This window comes from Mobula birostris, chromosome 12, assembly GCF_030028105.1.
Source record: "Mobula birostris isolate sMobBir1 chromosome 12, sMobBir1.hap1, whole genome shotgun sequence".
In the NCBI taxonomy this organism is placed as follows: domain Eukaryota; kingdom Metazoa; phylum Chordata; class Chondrichthyes; order Myliobatiformes; family Myliobatidae; genus Mobula; species Mobula birostris.
The window spans coordinates 72,940,684-72,949,949 of NC_092381.1; positions in this window are offsets into that span (position 1 = coordinate 72,940,684).

Consider the following 9,266-nt stretch of genomic DNA (forward strand, 5'->3'; position numbering starts at 1 on the left):
AAAGCATAACAGAATGAACAGAATATCCTTGCAGCAGAGCCTGACCACCAATCATCTTGATCTCAATTCTCACTACATCAAGATCTTGTTCCGTGACATCAGCATGATGATTGATGTGCATCAGCTACACCACCAGGCAACTTGCACTTCACACTATTAACTTTTATCATCTGGATTATCACTACTGTCAAAGTCAATCCCAGCAAAGCCCGACCTAAACTCTACTCAGCAATCAGAGCTCAGGAATCCTTAAATTTTGACATCAATGTGAGTGTACTCAAGTGAAACATGGAAACAAACACATTCTTCTAGAATCATCTACAACTATCCAACTAACCAGTCAGGCACCTTCTCTGTAGAAGATCTCACAGTTCCTATATTAACTTCATTAATTATCCAAGAGCCTACAAAACCAGAATGAAATCAAGTCATGTTCAATTCTGAGGAATTGCTTAATAAGACCCAAGCATCACTTACATTTATTCTGTGTCTTCGAGGGTAAATTACAACATGTGGAACATACCATGTTTCAGACATCCTCCCCAGAACTTAAACTAATAAACGAGGCGATGGAAAGCTGGCAAAGCCTACAGCAATTAATCTGTCCAGTGCAGGTGACTGAGTTGTGATCTAGAATGCAAGACTGTGATCTCATATCATAAATAAAGTATGTTTAAGTGATTAGCAAACAGCATAGACCATCCCTTAGGGTCCTATTAATATTTTGGCAAGTGTATTAACCATGTCAGTGAACTGATGCTACTTGGGACTTGTAATAGAAATGAGGCCAACCAGAAAGAGATTTAAGACTGCAAGCAATGCCCAAGTTAGAAACAACCAACTTAAGGACACCCCTACATAGAAGTAAGCTGCCATAATATTATTAAATTCAAAATCCTGACAATAGGTATATAATGTACATTGGTTCTTATAAAGGCAGTGGTATTTTCCAACTCTCACTCTCTCTCTCCAATTTAATAGTTGCACTTTCCTATCTGTCTTATGTGCTTTTGATGCCATTCATCACAATACAGTGGAGGTATGGTAACTACAAAGTGATTTTTTTTGTGTATTTTTTGTCATAGCGACAAAATCAACTTATTGACGTGTTTAGCTACAAAACCCATTTATTACATAGTGATGACCCATGCAGTATGTTTTCTTTTTCAACATGTTATCTTTTATGCATCAAACTTGCATCACACTTACAGGGAGAGCAGTGGAAGCAGATACAATAGCAATATTTAAGAAACTCTTTCAATGATACGTGAACAGGTAGGATGGTGAACCTGCGGCATACACACTCAAGATGGCATGTGCAAAATAAAAAACTCCAAACTCCAAACTCCACCCTTAATAAAAAGATACATAATGATTATTACTGCAAGGGTAAAAAGACCCTGATGGGAGTTACTGTATATGCAGACCCCCAAACAGTAGTAAAAGATGTTGTATACAAATTACAACAGGAAATAGAAAGTGCATGCCGAAAGGGTAATGTTATGATAGTCAAGGGGGATTTCGATATGCAGGTAGATTGAGAAAATCAGCTTGGCACTGGATCCCAAGAGGAGAATTTCTAGAATGCCTATGAGAAGGGTTTTTAGAGCAGCTTATGGTTGAGCCCACTAGGGGATCAGCTATACTGGATTAGGTGTTGTGCAATGAACTGGAATTGGTTAGAGAGCTTCAGATAAAGGAACCCTTAGGGAAAAGTGATGATAATATGATAATAAGTGATGATCACCCTGTAATTTGCGAAGGAGAAGCTAAAGTCCTTGTGTATTACAGTAGAGTAAAGGGAATTTCAGAAGCATGAAAGGAGCTGGCAGGGATGATGGCAGAGCAGCAATGGCTGGAATTTCAGGGAGCAATTCAGTAAGTGCAGGATATATACATCCCAAAGGGGAAGAAGCATACTAAAGGCAGGATAACACAACCATGGCTGACAACAGAAGTCAAAGCCAAAGAGAGGGCATATAATAGAGCAAAAATTAGTAGGAAGTTAGAAGATTGGGAAACATTTATAAACCCAACAGAAAGCAACTAAAAAGTCATGAAGAAGGAAAAGATGGAATATGAAGGTAAGCTAGCCAACAATATTAAAGAGGATACCAAACAATTCTTCAGATAAATGAAGTGCGCTATGGAAGAAACTACAAGTATCCTGAGGGCAGGTGACATAAGTGTTGGAAGTTGCCAATACTAGGGAGAAGATTCTTGGGAAGCTGAATGGTCTGAAGGTAGACACATCACCTGGACCAGATGGTATAGACCCAAGGGGACTGAAAGCGGTGGCTGAAGTGATTGTGGAGGCATTAGTAATGACCTTTCAAGAATCAATTGACTCTGGGATGGTTCCAGAGGAATGGAAAATTGCAAATGTCACTCCACTCTTCAAGAAGGGGGAGAGGCAGAAGAAAAGAAATTATAGGCCAGTTAGACTGACTCAGTGGTTGGGAAGATGTTGGAGGCTGTGTTAGGACTGCTTATTTTTATGTTATATGTTAATGACTGGAATTGATGGCTTTGTGGCCAAGTTTGTGGACAATACAAAGGTAGGTGGATGGGCAGGTAGCTTTGAGGCAATAGAGAGGCTACAGAAGGACTTAGACCAATTAGGAGAATGGCAAAGAAGTGGTAGATGGAATATAGTGTTGGATCATATAATGGAATATATGATCATGCACTTTGGTAGAAGAAATAAATGGGTGGTCTATTTTCTAAATCGGGAGAAAATTCAAAAATCTGAGGTGCAAAGGGACATGGGAGTCCTTGTGCAGGATTCCCTGAAGGTTAACTTGCAGGTTCAGTTGGTGGTAAGGGAAAAATGTGATGTTAGCATTCATTTTGAGAGGACTAGAATATCAAAGCAAGGGTGTAATGTTGATAAGGCACTGGTAAGGCCTCACTTGGAGTACTGTGAGTAGTTTTGAGCCCCTTATCTAAGAAAGGATGTGCTGACATTGGAGAGGGTTCAAAGGAGGTTCACGAAAATGATTCTGGGATTGAAAGGCTTGTCATATGAGGAGCATTTGATAGCTGTGGGCCTCTATTCACTGGAATTCAGAAGAATGAGGGGTGACCTATTTGAAACTTATCTAATGCTGAAAGGCCTTGATAGAGTGGATATAGAGACGATGTTTCCTATGATGAGAGAGCCTAACACCAGACACAGCCTCAGGGAGAAGAGGAGATTGGGGCTGAGAGGAAAGTTGGATCAGCCATGATGAAATGGCGGAGCAGATCTGATGGGCCAAATGGCCTAATTCTGCTCCTATGTCTTTTGGTCATATGGTCTTATAATTTTTTGCAACCTTCTGCAGAGTTGACAATCAGACTCCTGGTTATTCCCTGGTTGACTTCAGTAGTTCTAACCTCTGCTGATTTCATATTTCCCCACAACCTCCAGTGTCTCATCCTTTCCACTACCTCATGTATAGTTCTTTTTCTATCAGCCCCTTAATGACATAATCCAAACATTGAGTTAGTTTCCAGAGATACACATCTCCAATAAGAGACTTTGACTACCTACCGTTGACTTAAGGTGGCATTATCATCAATGAGATCTCCCCGACAACATCCTGGGGTCACAATTGACCAGTAGCTCACCTGGACATGCCGTACATAAATTTAGCATTTTTAAGGGAGAGTGTCCTGAGGTGAGTGACTTCCTTCAATCCCATTAAATCATAACACCATTGTGCCACTTCACAGTTCATTATATTCCACTAAATTTCACATGATCTAAATCAATGATAATAAATCTAATATCAAAAATTTGATGGAATACTCTCTATTAGCCTCAGTGAGTGCACCAAAATAATACACAAGCTGAACACCATTCAGGCCAAAGCAATATGTTTGATTGGCATTTATCCATTATCCTAGAAGTTTTGTTCATCTCTGATATACTGCGGCAGCAGCGTTCTGTGATATGTACTCCGGTTACTTGACTAGGTGATTGTAACAGTGCCTCTCAGACCCACAACCTCTATTACCAAGAAGGACAGGACGGAAAAGTTAATGTGAAAAGTACCACAGATTCCCCTTTGAGTCATTCACAATCCTGACATGTCCTTTTATTGTTTCTTGGCTGAAATCTTGCAAATTCTTTTACAATAATGCTGCAGGAGTACTGTTAGTAGTGAGACTGCAGTCACATAAAAAGGGTAATTTATTATCACGTTCTTGAGTTGAAATGATCAATGGTGATGCTGATGTCATTTAAGATATAGAAAGAGAAACTTTTCAACTGAGTATACTTGTCATAAAATTTGCTCTCTGATGTTGACTTCTTCCTAGATTGGCCATGATCATTATTTACATATGAGATTTGGTATAACATATGTTGTTTTTTTTAAAGTAGAAAGGATATTGCAGTCAAACAAAATTGTGCATCTATCTCACGTATGTCTGCCGAGCAATTTTCAAGATCAAACATGAATAATGTGAAGCCCCAGAGGGTTACCAGAATGAAGGTAGTGGAATGATAAGTCTCCATATTTATGAGATGTTATTGAAATACAGTTTCGATGCAAAGTTAAGTAAGCAGATGGTTCGTGTATAGTCTGTTGCTTATGGCCTAAATTTTAAATTTCCTTATTGATCGTTAAGAAATCATTTGAAAAAATGTTTGTGATAGATGAGGGACTTTCATGAAGAGTACAAAGATATGTACAATAATTTTTTTATTAATGGAATTAAATGTAAATTATTTTTGACAGTTTAGAAATTAATTGCACTTCTGACTACTGAAGTAAATTAATTTATTACAAGATTTGATTGACAGATGATATAGATCCATTTTTTACAGCTTAATTATTACAGAAAATGATTTCTAGAGATTAATAATAGTGTACAAATATATTTACTATATTGAAGCCCCTTTGTTATAGTTTGACAAATAATTGGATTTTTCAGTTTGATTATAGTCAGGAAATCATTCTACACAAATCAAATAGAAAATTTCATGTTCTATGAATGAAAGAAATTGCTGTTCCTCATGATATAAATCATACTGGAGCATTTTATATTAAACTCTACCTTAAGTGGTGCTGTTCATGTATCTTAAATTACACTTGTGTAAGAGGTGCTTTCTGACTCATTACTTTTCCTCTGAAGTTGATTTAATCTGCTTTAACTTGCGAGCAAACATCGTGAGTTTAGTCAGGTGGAGAGGTGAGAACAGAAAATGTCTGGGATAACCTAACTCCTGGATTGAAAGAGTTGTAACATCTGAAGAATTTGGATCTATATACTTTTGAATTTAAAAGAATTAAGTGTGATCTTGCTGAAACAGAGAAGATCCTTAGAGGAAATTATGGGAGTTTCACTAGTGGGAGAGCTTTGAACAAGAGAATCTAATTATAAGATAAGGGGCTGAGATATAAAACAGAAGTGCAAAGGAATTTCTTTTGCAAAGAATGGTAAATCTCAGGATTTTTCAACCCTGGAGGCTCATGGAGTGTATTTAAAGAGGAATCTTTTGACATCTTTTAGGGAAAATGTGGAATTAAGGGCAATGGAGAATAGAAGAGGAGTTGAAGCTTGTAGCAAATCAGCCAAGATCATATTGAATGGTGAGATGGGTTTGAGGGGCCAGGTGCCTCTCTCCTGCTCACATTTGTAGTCTTGTGAGTACCTGGCTCCTGATAGTATTGATGGCAATGCCTACCAGCAATTTATTGTTGATTGAATATGGATTATGTGGTCATGAGTAGAGAAATTTTATTGGTCTTATATTGGGCAGCACAGTAGTATAACAGTTAGCATAATGCTTTACAGCTCCAGCCAGAAGATCAAGATTCAATTTTTGCCCCTGTCTGTAAGGAGATTGTTTGTTCACTGTACGATCGCATGGGTTTCCTCCAGGTGCTAAGGTTTCCTCCGAAGATTTACAAGTTAGGGTTAGTAAATTGGGAACAAACTAGGTTTGTGCAGGAAGCTTGGTGACACTTGTGGTCTGCCCCAGCGCATATTTGGACTGTGTTGGCCATGGATGCAAATGACCCGTTTCACTAAGTTTCGATGTACATGTGACAAATAAAATGAATCTAATCTTTATAGACAACTATTATTTAAATATATATCAACAAAACAGTAGTGTTATTCACAAAATAATCTGCAGATGCAGGGATCAAAGCAAAACTTACCGTGTACTTGTCATAAGGGTGCTGGCTGGGAACGGACCCAAGTGCAAGACACAGACACTGAAGTACTAGGGACAGGACTAGGATACAGGGCGATGGCAAGGACATGGACAGGAAAACCAGGAACCTGGAACAGGACTGAACAAGGGAGCTAGGAGCCCGGGCTTGGACTCCGAGCCAGAGACTGGACAAGGACCCAGTACCTGGGTCTTGCCTCTGACTCGGGCCCCAGAACTAGGCAAGGATGAGGCGTGGCAGGCAGTCAGGCAGGTCGAGACAGAAATCTACAGGCTTGAAGCTTGAGGCAAGAGGCTAAAGACTTGGCTTGGCTTGACAAGAGGCTAGAGGCTGGAGTCTTCAGGCACGAGGCTAGGCAAGAGACGAGGCTAGGCTTGGCAGGAGACTGGAGACTTGAGACTAGAGGTGAGGCTGCAGGCTGGAGACTAGAGGCGAGGCTGCAGGCTGGAGACTAGAGGCGAGGCGAGGCTGGAGACTAGAGGCGAGGCGAGGCTGGAGACTAGAGGCGAGGCGAGGCTGGAGACTAGAGGCGAGGCGAGGCTGGAGACTAGAGGCGAGGCGAGGCTGGAGACAAGAGGCGAGGCGAGGCTGGAGACAAGAGGCGAGGCGAGGCTGGAGACAAGAGGCGAGGCGAGGCGAGGCTGGAGACTAGAGGCGAGGCGAGGCGAGGCTGGAGACTAGAGGCGAGGCGAGGCGAGGCTGGAGACTAGAGGCGAGGCGAGGCGAGGCTGGAGACTAGAGGCGAGGCGAGGCGAGGCTGGAGACTAGAGGAGAGGCGAGGCGAGGCTGGAGACTTGAGGCGAGGCGAGGCGAGGCTGGAGACTTGAGGCGAGGTGAGGCTGGAGAATTGAGGCGAGGCGAGGCGAGGCTGGAGACCTGAGGCGAGGCGAGGCGAGGCTGGAGACCTGAGGCGAGGCGAGGCGAGGCTGGAGACCTGAGGCGAGGCGAGGCGAGGCTGGAGACCTGAGGCGAGGCGAGGCGAGGCTGGAGACCTGAGGCGAGGCGAGGCGAGGCTGGAGACCTGAGGCGAGGCGAGGCGAGGCTGGAGACCTGAGGCGAGGCGAGGCTGGAGACCAGAGGCGAGGCGAGGCTGGAGACCAGAGGCGAGGCGAGGCGAGGCTGGAGACCTGAGGCGAGGCGAGGCTGGAGACCTGAGGCGAGGCGAGGCTGGAGACTTGAGGCGAGGCGAGGCGAGGCTGGAGACCAGAGGCGAGGCGAGGCGAGGCTGGAGACTTGAGGCGAGGCGAGGCGAGGCTGGAGACTTGAGGCGAGGCGAGGCGAGGCTAGAGACTAGAGGCGAGGCGAGGCGAGGCTGGAGACTAGAGGCGAGGCGAGGCTGGAGACTAGAGGCGAGGCTGGAGACTAGAGGCGAGGTGAGGTGAGGCTGGAGACTAGAGGGGAGGCGAGGCGAGGCTGGAGACTAGAGGCGAGGCGAGGCGAGGCTGGAGACCAGAGGTGAGGCTGGAGACTAGAGGCGAGGCGAGGCTGCAGGCTGGAGACTAGAGGCGAGGCGAGGCGAGGCTGGAGACCAGAGGCGAGGCGAGGCGAGGCTGGAGACCAGAGGCGAGGCGAGGCGAGGCTGGAGACCAGAGGAGAGGCGAGGCGAGGCTGGAGACCAGAGGAGAGGCGAGGCGAGGCTGGAGACCAGAGGCGAGGCGAGGCTGGAGACTTGAGGCGAGGCGAGGCGAGGCTGGAGACCAGAGGCGAGGCGAGGCGAGGCTGGAGACCAGAGGCGAGGCGAGGCTGGAGACCAGAGGCGAGGCGAGGCTGGAGACCTGAGGCGAGGCGAGGCTGGAGACCTGAGGCGAGGCGAGGCGAGGCTGGAGACCTGAGGCGAGGCGAGGCGAGGCTGGAGACTAGAGGTGAGGCGAGGCGAGGCTGGAGACCTGAGGCGAGGCGAGGCGAGGCTGGAGACCAGAGGCGAGGCGAGGCTGGAGACTTGAGGCAAGGCGAGGCGAGGCTGGAGACCAGAGGCGAGGCGAGGCTGGAGACCAGAGGCGAGGCGAGGCTGGAGACCAGAGGCGAGACGAGGCGAGGCGAGGCTGGAGAACTGAGGCGAGGCGAGGCGAGGCTGGAGACCTGAGGCGAGGCGAGGCGAGGCTGGAGACTAGAGGCGAGGCGAGGCGAGGCTGGAGACCTGAGGCGAGGCGAGGCGAGGCTGGAGACCTGAGGCGAGGCGAGGCGAGGCTGGAGACTAGAGGCGAGGCGAGGCGAACCTGGAGACCTGAGGCGAGGCGAGGCGAGGCTGGAGACCAGAGGCGAGGCGAGGTGAGGCTGGAGACCAGAGGCGAGGCGAGGCGAGGTGAGGTGAGGCTGGAGACCAGAGGCGAGGCGAGGCGAGGTGAGGCTGGAGACCAGAGGCGAGGCGAGGCGAGGCTGGAGACCAGAGGCGAGGCGAGGCTGGAGACCTGAGGCGAGGCGAGGCTGGAGACCTGAGGCGAGGCGAGGCGAGGCTGGAGACCTGAGGCGAGGCGAGGCGAGGCTGGAGACCTGAGGCGAGGCGAGGCGAGGCTGGAGACCTGAGGCGAGGCGAGGCGAGGCTGGAGACCTGAGGCGAGGCGAGGCGAGGCTGGAGACCTGAGGCGAGGCGAGGCGAGGCTGGAGACTAGAGGGGAGGCGAGGCGAGGCTGGAGACGAGAGGCGAGGCGAGGCGAGGCTGGAGACTAGAGGCGAGGCGAGGCTGCAGGCTGGAGACTAGAGGCGAGGCGAGGCTGGAGACTAGAGGCGAGGCGAGGCGGGGCTGGAGACTAGAGGCCAGGCTGGAGACTAGAGGCGAGGCGAGGCGAGGCTGGAGACTAGAGGCGAGGCGAGGCGAGGCTGGAGACTAGAGGCGAGGCGAGGCGAGGCTGGAGACTTGAGGCGAGGCGAGGCGGGGCTGGAGACTAGAGGCGAGGCGAGGCGGGGCTGGAGACGAGAGGCGAGGCGAGGCGGGGCTGGAGACTAGAGGCGAGGCGAGGCTGGAGACTAGAGGCGAGGCGAGGCGAGGCGAGGCTGGAGACTAGAGGCGAGGCGAGGCGAGGCTGGAGACTAGAGGCGAGGCGAGGCGAGGCTGGAGACTAGAGGCGAGGCGAGGCGAGGCTGGAGACTAGAGGCGAG